Below are 18426 nucleotides of genomic sequence, written 5' to 3' on the forward strand. Positions count from 1 at the left end.
TTTCTTTTATTTTTTTCTTCTTTTGAATTTGTTTTATTGTTTCTTGATGTCCCATGGAGTCACTAATTTCCACTTACCCAATTCTAATTGTAAGAAATTCTTTTCTTCAGTGGATTTTTATGCCTCTTTTACCATTTGGCCAATTCTGGTTTGTTTGTTTGTTTTTGTTGTTGTTGTTGTTTTTTAAGATATTAGTTTTTTTCATATTTTTGTGCCTCTTTTCAAGCTATTGAGTTTCTTTTCATAATTTTCTTCTATCATTTTCATTTCTTTTCCCAGTTTTTCCTCTACTCTTATTTCATCTTTTAAAACAATTTTGAGTTCATCCAGAATTCATTTTGGGCTTATATCCAATTCACATTTTTTTTAAGGCTTTGCATGTAGCTGCTTTGATTTCATTGTCTTCTGGGTTTGTGTCTTGATCTTCCCTTTATCCATATACTTTCAGTGGTCATGTCCTTTTTTTGTTTGCTCATTTTCCCAGCCTATTTCTTGACTCTTTATATTAAAATTCAGCCCTTCTCCGGGGCTGGAGAGAGCATTATCCCAGATTTTTTGTGTTACTATTTTCAGAGCTAGTTCTGGAGGTCTAAAAGTTTTCAGTTCTTTTAAGGTAGTATGATCCAAGGAGAGATGTGTTCACTTTTGTGTTCCCAGCTGGTGTCTTTTACTCAGTTGGTATTTAATCCATATATTGAATCATTTTATATTAAGAGAATTTCCTATGGAACATTTGAGGTCTGGTTATTTATAGTGTATGGTAATGAGACCTTTCCTGAGTCAAGAACATGAGAAAGAATGTTCAAATCTTGGGAATTTTTTTTTCTGTCTCTACATCCCTCCATGCTACCTCACTTCTCATATCCAATAACTTATCAAGTAATATCCATTCAAGCTTTCCAATATCATTTGTATTTTTTCTCATTTTATTTGTTCCCATTCCCACTGTCTCTGTCAAGATCTAAGTTACCACCCACCTAGACAGAATCTTAACTTTTTTGTCTCTGTTTTCTTCCTCCATACAGCAACACAATCTTGGTGAATAACACTGTCCATCTAATTATTTTTATGCATCAACCTTATTTCAATCTTCTTTTGCAAACAGAGTTGTCTCTCTGTTTGCTGCCAAGTACGGTTCAAACTCCTTTGCTACATCTCAAGTCACTACTCCCCATATATTTCATGCTCTACACAAACTAAATGAGTTTCTGTTTTCCCAAATTTTTAGAGCCCTTTCTCTGTGCCTTTCCTTCACTAAACTGCCTATGCCTAGGAAATCCTGTGGAACTTTACATCATTCTTTCTTTTGTATGTATTTAATATATTTTCACATTATTGTAAAACACAGTTTATTCATGCATATGCCCCCCCTTTCCACCACCTCAAATATAATGTAAACACTTTACAAAAAGGGAGTCCATTCCTTGCAAAATTTCTTATCTTAGCAAGTACATGGTAATTGCTTAATAAATGTCCATTGAAATTAACTGATTTGAAGCACAAAGTATGCAGTGTCTTTCTGTAACAAGATCAACCTATGAACTACTTTCTCCAATGAGCTGGAATCCTGTTTCTCTTGTCCTTCTGTCCTTCTGCTCCATATTGTTATCTCCACTGAATATACTCTGCTGCTATCTGTTGGTCTTCATCTACTATGTGGTCTCTTCTCCCATGCTGAAAGTTCTTGGAGCTCATAATCCCAAGGGTTATTTCAGTTATTGTGTCATGTAAAACCCTAAGCAGCTAGCTGGAGAAATCCCTGAGGATTTAAATCTGCCTTCTGGAGTTCAACTTCCTTGGTATGGTTCGAATTCTCTCAGTATAAACTCATCCTATTTACAGTTAGAAAATTTGTTTTTATTCCCATTATGCTTCTGCTTGATAGCCTTGTTCCCTGAAAGGTATCTCTGGAGTGCCACTCTGCAAATGTGCAAAAGATGTTGGTGGATTGCACTGAGGAAATTCCTTTCAACCCTTATAATTCTTCTGGATGTGCAAATCACTTTGGAAACATGACTATAATAATAATAGCTGGCAGTTACATTAATATTAAGTCAGCATTTATTAAGCAGTTACAAAGAGTAAAGACACTGTGGTAGGTGGTACATGCAGGGAGAGGAATTATGAGGTGACTGCACTAAGCCTCCTCCTCATATGGTGGATGATCATGGAGGATCTCTCTGATACTCACCTTTCACTCTTTCCAATCAGAAGAAAGGAGGGCCTGAGGGGCTAGGAAGCATTCATTTCAGAGTTAATGTTATTTTGCATTTTGATGAGTTTTTGGAGACCATAAAATATAGGAGAGCAGATGGGAAGGAAAAATGCCGTATAATTCATATTGTCCCCATTTTCCAGATGAGAAGACTGAAGCTCACACACAGCTAATAAGTGTCTGAGGCTGGACTTGGACTCAGAAGACCTGAGTTCAAATCCTATATCACCTAATTACTAAAATGCCTTTTCTTCTTCTCTTCTAATAAATAAATCACTGTACTATGGAATTGCTAGCTTTTGTCTTTCTTTCCAGTAATCAAATAATTTTACTCTCTACCTATAGATATTAAAACTTGAGCTACCTGACTCACAGGGATTCCTGTTTTCCAAAAACCAGTGTAGGTCTACATGAAATGTCATCAACAGATTGACTATGGGGTGATGGCTCTTTCAGCCACAGTAGTTCTTGAAGACCAAATTGTAAATCTGTGTCCAGCTGTTATGTGCACAAATAGGTAGAGGAAATATTCACAATAATTACGTTACAGATTATTGAGGCAAAACATGTTCATAAGTCGTCTTCTTTGTCTTCTCTTCCTGGCTTCCTTCAACTGTTAACTAACATCCCATCATTTTGCAACAGGTAGGCCTTTTCCATGGTTCGATTATCTTCCATTTATACTGTATAATACTTATTTGTATTTTCATGTTGTCTCACCATTTAAATTGTGAGCTACTTTAGGGCAGTGACTATTTTGGTTTTTCTTTGAATCCACAGTGCAGTATGATACCTGGAACACAGTAGATACTTAATAAAAAGTTACTGACTTGAGAGGTGTCATCGTTCATAAGGTTATGACTTCCCATTTCTGGAGGTTTTCAAGCGGAAGCTGGATGATCACTTACTTGGGACAGGATGATTTCTTTAGGTTCTTTTAAATTTTCAATTCAACTCAAATTAGCAAACATTTATGTAATGCCCACTATGTGCATGGCACTATATTATATGCTAGGGAGTGAAAATAGATATAAAAAGATGTTCAGTAATCTTCCATTTCTAATCAGCTGCCAATTTTTTTCAGTACCATTTCCACAATATTTCTTGAATCTATTTCCTTCTCCCTGTGTACATGGTTACCAATCTACTTCAGGCTGTCATTTCCTCTTGCTTTGACTATTGCAAAAGCCTTCTAATTAATGTCCCTGTTTCTATTCTTTTCTTGATTATCGTATGCCACATAATGGCTTACATAGTGATATTCTTGACCATGCTACTCCTCTACTTAAGAAGTTCCAATGGTTCTCTATTGACCATAGGTAAAAGTTAAAAAAAAAAAATTAACCAAAAGAAAAAAAGAAAAAGGAAACCTGTCATTTAAATTTCTTCACTATCAGGCTCTATCTTTCCATTCCAGACTTATTTTACGTTATTACCCTTCATATAGTTCATCTTTCATCAAAACTGTCTTATTTTCTACCCCTCACACCTGACATTCAATCTTCATCTTTCATCTTTGTATCTTTGAACAGGCTGTCCCCCATGTCTAGAATGAACTCTCTCCTTAAAACGGCAAGTGAGTTTCCTTCAATTCCTTCAAAATTCAAGCATCTCCTGCCACATAAGGTCTTACCTAAATCTCCTGTTACTTGGGTGACTTACATCTCTATTATTTTCTCCTGATAAAAGTCAGGAACTACTTTTCTCCTCTTCTGAAAGAGGCTATGAATATTGTTAGCTTCTTTTTAGAAAGAATGGCCTCTTGGGCACTTAGTTTAACCAGTACCTTGATGAGTCTCTGAAGAGTTAGAGTTAAGGAATTAGAATAGGCAATAAGGAAACAAAACACTCTGCAGATGATAAGATGAACTTAGAGAATCAACTAAAAACCTAAGCAAAATAATGAACAACTTCAGCAAAGTTGCAGGATATAAAGTAAACCACTTAAATCACTGGCATTTCTGTATATTATAACCAAAGCCCCTTAGTTAGAGCTAGAAAGAGAAATTCCACTGAAAATAAATATAGACAATATAAAATATTTGGGAGTCTACCCGCCAAGAAAAACCTAGGAACTATATGAACAAACTTGTAAGACACTTCTCACACAAATAAAGTCAAGTCTAAACAATCTGAAAAATATAAATTGCTCATGGGTAGTCCAAGATAATATAATAAAAACAACAATTCTACCTAAATTAATTTACTTATTCAGTGCCACATCAAACTACCAAAAATATTTTATAGAGCTAGAAAAAATAACACCAAAATTCATCTGGAAGAAAAAAAGTCAAGAATATTAAGGGAATTAATGAAAAAATGAAAAGGGAGGTGTAAAACTATACTGTAAAGCATCAATCATCAAAACTGTTTGGTACTGGCTAAGAAATATAATGGTGGAACAGCAGAATAGGTGAGGCACATAAGACACAGTGGTCAATCACTATAGCAATCTATTATTTGATGAACCCAAAGACTACATCTTCTGGGATTAGAACTCACTATTTGGGTGAGGGTCGCAAGCCCCAGAGCGAGAGGCTAGCCCGGCGGGAGCGTGGCGAATTTAGTGAGAAAGGAGGCGATAGGGCGGGGCCTACGTGCCAGACTCCAAAGCTAGCAGCCGGTCTCTCTCCACCTGGCCAGCCGAGGAGCTGAGGGGGGCGCTGGGCGGATGGAGGAAGGCCGGAGGGGCCCGGCCCAGGCTCTGCTTCCTCTCGCGGCTGCCACCTACTAAATGCCTTTGTTCTGCGGCTGCCCGCGACTCCCTGCCCCCGCCCCTCCCCTCTCCCCTCTTCCTCCTCTCCCCCTCCCCCCCACCTCGAGCCTCGCGCCTTTGAGCGCGTCCCGGCTTGTAGCGGCTCCTGGCGCCCATGTGGCTGCAAGGGCCGGGTCCCGGGCGCGCGAGCGACAGGGCGGCAGCTGGGCCTTGAGGTCGGGGGCGCCCCGAGCGGCACGCAATGGGGAACTGCTGCTGGACCCAGTGCTTCGGGCTCCTCCGCAAAGAAGCGGCAGAGGGTCAAAGTATTTTAGGACGTGCCCAACAGGCGAGCATTTCACTACAGAGTTTGAAAATCTAGTAGAAAGTGAAGAAGGGGAAAGCCCAGGAAGTAGTCATAGGCCCCTTACTGAGGAAAAAATAGCGGACTTAAGAGAGAGGCATTATAATTCTATTGCTGAAAAACAGAAAACATTTGATAAGAAAACTCAAAGAGAGTTAGCCGTAGGAGAAGTTAAGACTAGAAGCTTTACACACTGCGCAGCGTGAAGCAGGAAAAGTTCTTGGAGCAAGAAAGGCAAAGGATTATGCAAAGATCTTATCATTCCAACACTGGAGAATATCAATGTTCAGGGGCAGAAGAAGACTTTGAATCCTATTTGAGAAATATAAAGTCACAATATGAAGTTTTTCGAAGTTTAGACACCAAACACGGAAAGTAGTTGTGACTTAATGACCAAAACCAAATCAAGGCGTGGAAATGATGACAGCACCTCCCTAGATCTAGAGTGGGAAGATGAAGAAGAATGAATAGAATGGTCCCATTGAGAGAACGTTCCAGAACTGAAGAGGATATTCTATGGGCAGCATTAAAATATAGCAGCAAGACTGGAAGTAATCCTACCTCAGCTTCTGAAGATTCTAATGGGCTGAAGTGGGAGAATGATGTTAGTGCCAAAAGGGATAACAACGGCAATTCAGAATATTCTGGATTTGTGAATCCCGTTTTAGAACTGTCTGCCTCTGAGTTAAAAAAAAAAATCTGAAGCGGATCAGCGAGACAGATAGGGTGAGATCATCTGGCCTTTTTGTCAGTCATGACCAAATGTTGAAAATCAAATAGAATGTACAAATGTTTGTTCTGATCCTTTTTGTAAGGAAGAAAGAAATTATGTGGTAAATATTCAATAGCAAGGAATAGGAATGATGGAATCTATCTAAATTCAGAATTAAGTGCAATTTCATCATGATTCTGTCATGCTTCTGAATATGCTGTAAAGAAGATTCTTGTTCAGGTACCATTTGGACTGGATGGCCTCTGAGGTCTCTTCCAACTCTTAGATTTTATGATTATTAAGAATTATCTGCTCTAATTTATGTATTCCAATTTAGTATCTGTAGATTTAATTTGTTTCCTTTTAAATAACTTGTATTTTTGTTTTCTTTGTATGGATCTAATATTTTTAAAATTATCTACTTATTTCAGTATCTGAACATGAAAATAATAAAATATTTTATTTGTTTTTCTCAGCACCTCTAAAGGGAAGTAATTAGCAGCTTCAGATAATGCACTATTTCCTGAAAGTTTTTTAAGCTTCCTCTGTTTTTATAACTTGGTTGAATTTAATCATTCTATACTAATACAATTAGAGTTCAGTAAGCCTAACAGAGCACTAATATGCATTTCTATCAGATTGGTATGATAGCATATTCATGGTATTATCTCAGAACAGGATTGCTTTGAGGCCTGAAAGAGGTGGCTACCCTCAGAATTGGACATTTTTAAATTGCTGATGGTCACACACAAAATTGAGGATAGAGCTTAAGTGTTCTACTAAAGAGTTACATACTGATACAAAGGGACTATTGTACTTTAGACTGTATTTTAAATTTCTAAGTAAGTTATTTTTTTAAATCTACATTGGATAAGTTTGGAATAATATTAAAAAAAAAAAAGGCTTACACAAAGGACTAAATTCTCTATGAATGAATGAGGGAGTTCCTAAAAAGAAATAGTACAGGTATTTTGAAGAGTCTTTTCTTGTATGAAATGACAGATTTTATTTAGTTTTCTTTTGCCTTGTTTTATGTACGATAAAGGAACGTGCTCTGGGAAGTAAAGCTAGATGAGTTGTGAGTTATAATTGCTGCTAGGGTTCTGTAGGGTATCCCAAAAGTCTTACTGCAACTTTAATAACTTTAAAACACCAGCACCGTCTTTGGGATACCCTGCATGTTAGCCTTTCTTTTTCCCACTTTGTTAAATATGAACCAAAGGCTAAGGGAGCAAAATGCACTCAAATTGGGCTGCATTTCTTGATTTTGCCAGGGAATCTAGTATAATTTCAGTAAATTGACATGTAGTTTCCTTAGTAATTTTTTTTCCTTATAACACCATAGGAAGATTAAGATGCAAATAGCGATGTAAGTTCTTGCTGTATTTTTAAAAATCATATGGCCGTTCAAATATTTCAACTTGTGTTGATAAGCAAGAATGTCTGTAAATTCATCTCCTTTTTTAATTTGCAGAACTAAGACACTGACTGAATATGTAAATATATTTCATTAAAGATGTGATTATTATGTTTTATCATAATTTAAGTTTATAGCTATGTCATTTAAAGACATTTTAAATTTAATTTATATTCATACTACCTGTAATATTGCTTTTTAAAGTTTGTATACATCAGATGTATATTTTTGTTTTGGTATAAGCTACTGTCTAATTTTTCTTGGCATTTTGTCCATATTATAGACTTTTTTGGAAGGAATGGAATCAATTTCTCAAAAGTTGTGAATGAATACATTTTTACATTAAAAAAAACTCACTATTTGGCAAAAACTGAGAAAACTGGGAAATAGTATGGCAGATACTAGGCATAGACCAACATCTCACACCTTATACCAAGATAAAGTCAAAATGGGTACCTGATTTAGACAAAAAGGGTGATAAGCAAATTAGGAGAGCAAGGAATAGTTTACCTGTCAGATCTATGGAGAAGGGAAGAATTAATGAGTAAACAAAAGATAAAGAACATTATGAAATGTAAAATGGATAATTTTGATTACATTAAATTAAAAAAAGGTTTTGCACAATCAAAACCAATTTAACAAAGATTAGAAGGAAAGCAGAAAGCTGAGAAACAATCTTTACAACAAGAGTCACTGATAAAGGCCTCATTTCTCAAATATATAGAGAACTGAGTTAAATTTATGAGAACATAAGTCACTCCTCAATTGATAAATGGTCAAAGGATATGAACAAGCAGTTCATTCTTTTGGTTTTGTTTTACACTGTCTTGATTTCTCATAAAGTCACTAGATTCTAATTGTTCCATGCTAATTTTTAAGAAAGTATTTTCTTCAGTAAGCTTTTGGACTTCGTTTTCCATCTGGCCAATTCCGCTTTTTAAGGCATTCTTCTCCTCATTGGCTTTTTGGACCTCTTTTGTCGTTTGGGTTAGGCTATTTTTAAAGTGTTATTTTCTTCAGTATTTGTTTGGGTCTCCTTTGGCAAGCTGTTGACTTGTTTTTCATGATTTTCTTGTCTCACTCTCATTTCTCTACCCAGTTTTTCCTCTACTTCTCTTATTTGCTTCTCAAAATCCTTTTTGAGCTCTTCATGAACTGGGACTGATTCATGTTTTTCTTGGAGGCTTTGGATGTAGGAGCTTTGACTTTATTGTCTTCTGGTTGTATGTTTTGATCATCTTTGTCACCAAAGAAAGATTCTGTGTTCTGACTTTTTTTGCACAGTTTGCTCATGTTCCCAGCCAATAACTTGAGTTTTAAACTCTTTGTTAAGGTAGGGGTCTGCGTCCAGTGTGGAGAATGTAGTGTCCCAAGATTTGGGGGGTTTGTGCAGCTGTTTTCAGAGATACTTCTAGGGATTTGTAAATTTTCAGTTCTTCCAAGTTGGTACAGTCAAGGGTGAGGTGTAAGCATTCTTTTCTGCCTTGCAACTGTGAGGAAGATTCTCTCTCCATCACCACTAGAAGCTCCACCACACCAACTCTTCTCCTTGCCCAGGTCCATCACCCAGAATTGTGACCCAGATCTAAGCAAGGGCAAAGCAAAAGAATCCTGCCTCAGCACCAGCAAAGAGATCCCTGCAGTCCCCTTCTGATCAGCCACTCGATTCCTCTTCTTTCTGTGGGCCAAGAGCTCAGGAAGCAGCAGCCACCCTACGGCTGTGCTGGGACTGGGGATGGGACTGAGCTTTTCTCTCATCATTATCCCAGATGTTTCCTACTGACCTTCTAAATTGTCTTTGGCATTTGTGGGTTGGGAAGTCTGGAAACCACCACAGCTGCCCGTGATTTAGTTGTCTGAGTCCTGCCCTAGGTTTGCTGAGGCCTCATCATTGCCTGTATGCCCATGCTGAACTGGTTTCCTCTCCCAGTCAGGTGCAATAGACCTTTCCAATCAACCATCCAGGTTGTCTGGGGCTGGAAATTTGTTTCACTTTGTCTTTTGTGGGTTCTGCTGCTCTAGAATTTGTTTAGAACCAATTTTAAAAGCATTTGGATGGCTTTGGGGGAGAGCTCAAGCAAGGCACTGCTTTCTCTCTGCCATCTTGGCTCCATCCCCCATTAACTTCTAACTAACCTTTAGCATTTCTTAAACTATGAATTAAAAAAAAAATACAAGAAAGGGTCCATAGGCTACACCAGATTGCTAAAAGCTAAGGAACCTTGCTCTAGAGAGATGAAGTGAGGTACAGAGAGATAAAGGACACAGACATCTTCTCTTCATAAAGCATTGAGTTTAAATCTTGAAGAGAAACTTTATGAAAAAATTCTTAATAATCTTTGATTGTTATCCAGATAGAGCTAAATGGTGGGACTGTGTTTTCAGAATTGGAAAGAGCTTCGGAGAAGCAGTGATAGGTAAAGGTGACTGTGGTTGTGACCTCACAGCTAATACGCTATAAATAATCATATGGTTTTTTTTTTTTACTATTTTATACACTCTTAAGAAATTGTATAGTCACGGGCAGCTAGGTGACGCAATGGATAGAGCACTGGCCCTGAAGTCAGGAGGACCTGAGTTCAAATCTGGCCTCAGACCAAACACTTGACACTTACTAGCTGTGTGACCCTGGGCAAGTCACTTAACCCCAATTGCCTAAAAGCAAAAAAAAGAAATAAATAAAAAAGAAATTGTATAGTCAATAATCTTAATGTTTGAGTGTGTGAAATTACATACATACACATATGTATGTATATATACACACATGTATACATATACATATATATGAGAGACACAAAAATGAGAACAAAAAGAATTTATGGGAAAAGATGTAATTATAAGACATAATTGACCAATTAGTGAAAGATGTTGTAATTTCAGTAGTGTATGAGGCAATATATGTAGATAGATATATAGATTCCTTGATTATCTTAAGATCTGTTATGAGATATAATAGCAAAGTGAGTCAAGTAGGAAATAGAGAGGGTGAGGTTTATGCATTTGTTGACTAATGAAGTATACTTCACAGATAGCCAAATAAAGACTATATGTAGTGCTAGCAGATATCAATCCATACTATATTTGCATTTCCAATGCCTAGCATAGTTCCTGGCACATAGTAGAACTTAATAAGTGTATATTCACTGATTCTGCTCTCAAGAAACTTAAAATGTTACCTGATAGAGAGACTGTATGCAAATACTTACATGAATGAAATAAGATAAAGTATAAAGAGATATCTAGGCAAAATGTTAGGATAGATGTGAGGGGGAGATCATGTTAACCTAAAGATTTCTGGGAATTCTCCATGAACCAGATAGGCTTTTAAGGTCACCAAAGATGACAGGAGGAAAAAGACAAATGATGCAAGGGCTTTAAGAAAACAAGTACACTGTTAGTGGAACTGTCAATTGGCCCATCCATTCAGAAAAGCATTTTGGAATCATACTCCCAAAGTCACAAAATTGTGCACACCAGCTATATCACTACTGGGACTATACACCCAAAGAAATAAAAGAAAGAGGAAAATGTATATGTATAAAAATACTTGGTGGCACAGTGGGCAAAGTGTCTGGCCCTAAGTTAGGAAGACTCATTTTTCTGAGTTCAAATCTGTACTCAGATGCTTATTAGCTGTGTAACACTGGGCAAATCACTTAACCCTATTTACCTCAGTTCCTCATCTCTAAAATGAGCAACAGAAGGAAATGGCAAACCCTACAAGTATCTTTGCCAAGAAAACCCCAAAGGGGATCATAAATAGTGTGACACAACTGAAAGACTTAACAATAAATATAAATGCTTCCAGTAAATCTTTTCTTTTTCCTTTCCTTCCTCCCTCCCTCCCTCCATCCTTCCTTTTTTCCCTTTCTTTCCTTTCTTTCCTTCTTTCTTTCTTCTTTCCCATAGTCCCAAATTGGAAACCAAGTGTGCCCACCTACCAAGTCATTACTAAACAAAGTATGGTATACAAATGTAATTGGAGTATTATTATGCCATCAGAAAAGATAACATGAATAATTTAGGATAAAAGTGGGAAGTCTTCTATGAACTGGTACATGATGAAGCAAGCAAAACTAGGAAAACAATTTGTACCATAATAACAACACTAAAGAAAAATAACTTTAGAACTCTAAACTCTAGTCAACAATCATGAAAACATGAATCATAGGTACTGATAATGAACCCATCACCTACCTCCTGCCCAAAAGGTGATGAGTTAAAATGCAGAATGAGATAGACATTTTTTACTATGTTAATGTAATGGTTTATTTTGATGGACAATGAATATTTAGTATGAAGGTTTTATTTTTCCTTTTTTCTTAGTTCAATTTGGAGGGGATATGGAAGGGAGAAGTAATTAACACTTGTGAAAATAAATGTACATATATATTTTAAGACCTTTTTAGGTTTGTTTGTTTAAAGACTTGTTCAATGAAATTAGTTTGAGTAGAGTTGTATTTGGGGAAGATCAGCAAACGTGTTAATCTTTTACTAAAATTAAGAGGGCAGCAAGCAGATTTACTTAGATACTCAGTGCCAGATTTCTCACACTGAAAATGCTTTTCTCATGACTCAAGAGGAAGTGGTGGAGGCAATTAGTGTATCAGGGTACAGAAAATCCTCCAAGAATTTTCTCTTGGGGACCTAAGGGTCCAGGTCCCTGAAGCTCCACCTCCAACAGTCCAGGACCAATTTAATACCTGTACTCAAATGTGCTCCCCAGGTCTGCGCTCTCCCAATTTCAACAGTCTTTCAGAACCACTGAGCCTCTTGGCACAGGTCTTGAATGAAGGTGAGCCCCCACTGATTTTTAGCAACCTGAGAGTGGAAATGGCTGTGCCAATGAGATAGGGGAAAGGGTGTGTAACAAATACAGTTTATTCTTTGTTTTACCTATATAATGAGCACATAAATGCTTTTGTAATGTTGTGTAGGGACCAATTGTCAAGTTATCTTGTTTCCTAGACATCCCATTCATTAGCCTAGAAAACATGCCTGAAACTCCACCATTTGTGATCCACCAAGGTTTGGTTTTGTTTTTTGTTTTGTTTTGTTTTGTTTTGTTGTTTTTGTTTTTTCAGTTAATTCCTTTCATTTTCTCCTGGTTGTTTTAAAACATTTATGTAGTTTTTGAGAGACTTTCCTCTCTGACAGCAGAGGAAGAGAAGGACTGCAGGAGAAAGCCCTTTGAAAGGTAAGGCTAAGAAGGTCTTTTGGTGTCACAGTGTTTACAGAGAAAAGACTGGAGTACTAAAGGGAAATACATACCCTTTCCCAGAAATGATCTTGTTTTGAGCAAGAAGTATCAGCCTTTTTTTTTAATCATAATTCCTCACATACCTTTCTACCCCAGTCTGGTGTCTGAAACTGTGCAGCAGTGAAGAAACCTCCTGTCATCTGATACGAAGGTTATGTGTTAAATGTTTTGTGTTTGGTCATAGAAGGTAGGAACAACATATGGAAGATAGAAAAAGGAAAGTTTAAGCTTGATGCAAAGGGGAAAATTCCTTAACAATTAGAGCTATCAGAAAATAGCATGGGCTCAGGAGCTAGCAAGGTCCTACCACTGGAAATAATCACAAAAAGCCTGATGGTTCCATATTAGATGTTATTGAAAGGATTCTCTTTCAGGTGTGGGTTGGTCTGAAGGTCTCTGATGTTCCTTGCAACTCGGAAATTTTATACTCTCTGGACGTGGCAAATAACCTACAGCTTGTAAAGACCATCAGTGAACCATTTATTAAGCCTTTTCATTCTGTGCTCTTTACCCCTACCCTTTATATCCATTCCCATATAAATCCACTTTATACATTGTAAAAGATTAGTGTAATGCTGTCCAGAAGAAGGGATGAGATCGGATGAAGAAATACCTCCAATTTTCTTGGAGAGGGTGATCTACTGTTTAATCCTTGTTAGATAGTGAAATGTGGAAGAAATTAAAATTCTAATGGAAATACCATGTGGTCCATACCTAGCTTTCTAATAGAAGAGAATAATGGAGGTCTGGGTATGTGCCCTAGGAAAATAAGTTGCTGTAAGGTACCAACACAATTGCTAATGCAGTGAAATTTAATAGCATCCTTGTTCAGTGTCCTTCTACTGTGATGTTCTCTCCATCCTGTATCCTGCCCATTTCCAGAGCCCAGGGTCGTGTGTGTGTGTGTGTGTGTGTGTGTGTGTCTGTGTGTCTGTGTGTCTGTATGTCTGTGTGTGTGTGTGTGCATGTGTGTTTTCAGCACTGGGGCCTTTTGAATCCAAGACATCATGTCAGTAGAGGGTGTAAACTTGTCATGCCTTTGGGTGTCTCACCCTAATGGTCGTACAATGTATCCTTGTGTGCACAACTAGTAAACCCTCCCTATTGTCTTCCTCGTTTAAATGGTTGTTGCCCACAGTGCTGGGGTGCAGGAAACAGCTAAATCAAGTGGCAACCAATTGTCCTTGATGTTCTTACACAATAGCCATTTGATGGGTCAGGGTTATGTGCCAGATGCCTATTACTAAGCATCTCTAGAGATAGGATTTACATTCAGATAGGCAGTACTAGGATTGGACCTGACCATAATTTAAGCATAACCCTTACTCTTACTCCTTAATTGTGATGTACTATGTGGGGAAGCCTAAGACAAAATTATGAACTGAAACTGTCATCTACAAATGCCTCTGTGAATCATGATGAAAGCTGAAGAGGTAGAGAACTAGGCCAACACAGTGGCCCCACCATTATAAAATTTCCCCCAGCCCCTTGACTGATCTCTTCTTTGTATTCACTCAACTTCTCTCACCAAGAAATTGGTGGGTTTGATACAAGACTATACCAGCCTACTTCATATCATTGGGTTCCCTTAAATATTCCAGTGATAACACCAGAAAAACCAGGTGCCTCTAAGTTCAACTGATTTCTATAAGGCCTAGAACTGTAACGGATCATTCCGGAAGAATCTCCCATAAAGAGAGAAGGCAAGGAGTTAGGACCCTGTTCTATTTTACTGATCTTTTCAGATGATGCTTCCCCAGGATGGTTTTGCAAGGAGAAGAACTGTAATAAATTATTTTAAATCCTGGATTTTCACTCCTCTGTCTTCCCATCCTCAAGCACCCTCCAGAATCTTAAGGTCTACTTGAGACACCCCATATATCCTGACAGGATGAAAGAACAAACAGAACATTTGGAGGAAGAATACTTATTAGAAGTCCTCCTTCAGACTGTGATTAACCTCCAAGAACCTACTCTTGAGACCTAAGACTATCAAACAATGAACAAGGTTAATTTTCCAAGTGTTTGTTCAGAGGCTGAATGATCATTTTTCAGGAATATAATATGGGGGATTTTGCTTTCATTAGGAATTATACTAGATTACTGCTTTCATGCCTCCCTCATTTTTTCATTCCTTATCTGTTATTTCATCAGTTATGGAAATTCTAATGTGGAAATTCCTTACTCTAATGTGGATCAGTAGCACATCTATGATGTATATAGTCATAAAAAGTTTCCTGGAACACTGAGAGGTTAAGTAAATTGTCCATGGTCATAAGACTGGTAAACATCAGGGGAAGGCATTGAACTACAGCCTTCTAATGATAAGACCAGTTTTATACCCTATGCCACACTGTCTCTCTTTTAACATGTCTTATAAATTTAAAATACGTGGACTCTAGAATTTACCCCTGAAAGTAAAGTCACCATTTGGGAAAGAAGCATATTTCCCAATTGTGTTTATTTCTGAAGGAAAAATTAACAGAAAGTTGCTTGAAGGGAGTGTCTGTATACACACACACACATACACACACACACCCACACACACACTCTCACTTCTCTCTTATCTCCATGTAGTACTATTGTCTGAGTAAAGAAAAAGTCAAGAAAAAGGAGAGCAGGAGTAATAAGGCAGATTGCATTCAAAGTGTCTTCTTGGACTTATGTTCTTCTCCTTGTCTTTGCAGTAATTGGAAGAGTCATATATAAGTGATATATGTGAAAGTCTGTGTTCAGAGAACTTACTTTTCAATTGGACTAGAATATCCAGGTAAACAATGAATAAAAATAAAGGCTTGTAGTCAGCTGTCCAAATGTGAAAGAGATAAATGAGGAATAAGAGAAAGTGAGCTAGGGAAGCAGAATCTGTCATATAAAACTGGTAAAAAGGCCTAGTAGGCAAAGACTGATCAGGTGAAATTAAGGTATGGGGAGGGGACAAGTGTGAGTGGGGACCAAAAGAGCTTCTAATATAGTCATGGTCATGGTTGGGGTGGAGGTAACCTGAAATAAAGAGAGAATTTGGAGGTATAAAGAACTTGGTTATTCTGATTATTATAATCTCAGGGATCTAGGTGGATATATAGGGAACTAGGAAAAATCCAGACATTCAAGAAATTTCAAGAAAAAAGAATATGGAGGGGAAGGACCTGGGTTTGGAGGTATTAACTATAGGGTTATTAAGGTCCTTGACTCAGTTAAGTCCCAAATGATAAAAAAGCTGATCTTTTTTACCTACAATTCTTTGTACTTATGTTTGCTCATCAACTGGATTGACTGTGTCCTGTTCAATTCTTATGAGTACAGGAAAAAAAAAAACACTTATAACCCTATAAATGACTGGCCTGAGCATAGTAATGCTACTTTAGTATTACTGTAGAAACAGGGTAAAGAAATAGAGGAAAAGGGTGAAGGAATAGAGGAGAATGTTCTAAAGAGATAGAGAGCTATAGGTGATGGGGAAAATGAAGATGAACTGCAAAATGAAGGAATTTGGGAATGAACGTCTGGATCAATAGGACAGAGGAGATGGTAGCACTGATGAGGTAAGACGGATGAGGTGAGTGGATAGACATGGGAAACAGAGAACATGATAGACAAAAAATATAGGGGATAGTCCAAGAGGTCATAGAACTAAGGGAACCCTCTAAATCTTGTAATAGCAACAGAACAATATTGGTGAATTTTAGCACTGGATGTAGGTATCCTATTCAGTCACACAAGGAATGGCAGGTCCTAAAGAAAAAGCTAGACAGAATAAAGGAAGCAGTCATGCCTTGGGAAATTCATGTACATTTAATAAGATCGACAACTCACGTGTAAAATGAGCACCTCTTATTTTTAAGTCAACAGGTCAGAAGAAGAAAGAGAAATGTATAAAGCAATTGTCTTAGCAGCCTTAGTTCTTCAATTCAAGCATACCAGCCCTGCATTGGCCATGGTGATGGCCAATGGCACAGTCTTTATGCCATCCATACTGATATTGATTGGAATCCTTGGCCTAGAGTCTGTTCAGTGTTGGATTGGGATTCCGTTCTGTGCTATATATGTCATTGCCCTCATTGGGAATTACATACTTCTGGTGATCATTCAATCTGAACATAGTCTCCACAAGCCTACGTACCTCTTTCTGGCCATGTTGGGAATCACTGACATCGCCCTTAGCGCTTGCATCCTTCCCAAGATGTTGGGTGTCTTTTGGTTTCATCTGCAGGAGATCCAGTTTGATGTGTGTCTGCTGCAGATGTCGCTTATCCACACATTCCAGTGCACAGAGTCTGGTATACTCTTGGCCATGGCTGTGGACTGCTATGTAGCCATCTGTGACCCCCTGAGACATGCCACCATCTTTACCTCACAACTCCTCACTCAGATAGGGGTTGGGGTCACTCTGAGAGCAGGTATCCTCATGGCCCCATGTCTTTTGCTCATCAAATGTCGACTAAATATTACCGAACCACTGTCATCTCCCACTCGTACTGTGAGCACATGGCCATTGTGAAGCTGGCTGCTGAGGACATCCAAATCAACAAGGCTTATGGTCTGTTTGTGGCCTTCTCTATCTTGGGATTTGATGTCATCTTGATCCTATTGTCCTACGTTCGGATCTTTATTGCTGTCTTCCACCTGCCCCAGAAAGAGGCTCGACTCAAGGCCTTCAGCACTTGCATTGCCCATATTTTTGTTTTTTTGGAGTTCTACATTCTTGCCTTCTTCTCCTTTTTTACTCACAGGTTTGGGTTCCATATCCCCCGCTATGTCCACATCCTTTGCTCTAACCTCTATCTCCTAATTCCACCTCTTCTTAATCCCTTTGTTTATGGAGTAAAGACCAAGGAGATCAGGGAACAGGTAGTCAAAATGATCAGTTTCAAGAACCCAGCCTAATCTGTTGTCTCTCAAATAATGTAGGGCATGACTAAGAGACAGGTAGAGCATATTGTAAGTCTGTTTTTTTTCTTAGTCATGTAGGTCCTGAGATATATCACTTTTGGAGCTGCCACTAAGAATTTCCTAGCTAAGAGTAAAGAGGAAAGTGACCATCATATATTATGATTACCCAGAGGAAAATTGATGGTTAAACAAATAGAGAGCTATAGCCTCATTCATGGATACTAGAGACATGGCTCGTTCCAAGGCATCATCAGAATTGTTGTCCTCCTTCATATTCCTAATCAAAAGGCTTCTGCTCCTAGAAGTCTCCCCTAAGTGACCGATGAGGAGATGGGTTTTTAGGGCTTATCACAATTAACAATCTTGGGCTCTCAGAGTCAATATATTCTCTCATGGTACCTAGCAGAACTTATTCAATCCAGGAGATGGAAGAGATCTCAGAGACCATCTCCTTCCCTATCACTTTACAAATGAGAAAACTGAGGCCCAGGGAACTAAAGTGACTTGGGCAAAATCACACAGGTATTAAAACCCCAGAAACAGACTTTTAAGGAAGGCAGAAGAGCCCAGTAAAATGAGCACTAGCTTTGGAAGCAGAAGATCAGGATTAAAATCCTACCTCTGGTTGTCTGCTATACAAAATTATTTTCAAAAAGCCTGCTATTCTTGCTTGTACTTTCATTAAGAATAGGATCATAGGTTATTTTATAAAGGTTTTGTGAAGATGAGAAAGTAGTCATAGAAATAATCAATTATTAATTAATTGGAACACTTCTTACCCACCTCATATAGGTAGTAATGTAGTCCATAGTTTCCCCATTCCTTTGGTATATTTGTATTCCACACAACTCTGTAAAAATTACCTCATTA

At 37.9% G+C, this 18426-nt stretch overlaps 2 pseudogenes across 1 annotated transcript; both read left to right on the forward strand.

Annotated features, from left to right (window-relative positions):
* The first annotated feature begins 5139 nt into the window (after positions 1–5139).
* Positions 5140–15427, forward strand: LOC110195183 (AP-1 complex-associated regulatory protein pseudogene; annotated as a pseudogene). The gene is made up of 2 exons (XR_013482902.1): positions 5140–6000; positions 15351–15427. The product of XR_013482902.1 is annotated as an AP-1 complex-associated regulatory protein pseudogene (transcript).
* A 1173-nt stretch (positions 15428–16600) lies between these two features.
* On the forward strand, positions 16601–17550 carry LOC110195075 (olfactory receptor 52A5-like; annotated as a pseudogene).
* Positions 17551–18426: the final 876 nt, after the last annotated feature.

This window comes from Phascolarctos cinereus, unplaced genomic scaffold, assembly GCF_003287225.1.
Source record: "Phascolarctos cinereus isolate Bilbo 61053 unplaced genomic scaffold, phaCin_HiC Scaffold_726;HRSCAF=1367, whole genome shotgun sequence".
Taxonomy (NCBI): Eukaryota; Metazoa; Chordata; class Mammalia; order Diprotodontia; family Phascolarctidae; genus Phascolarctos; species Phascolarctos cinereus.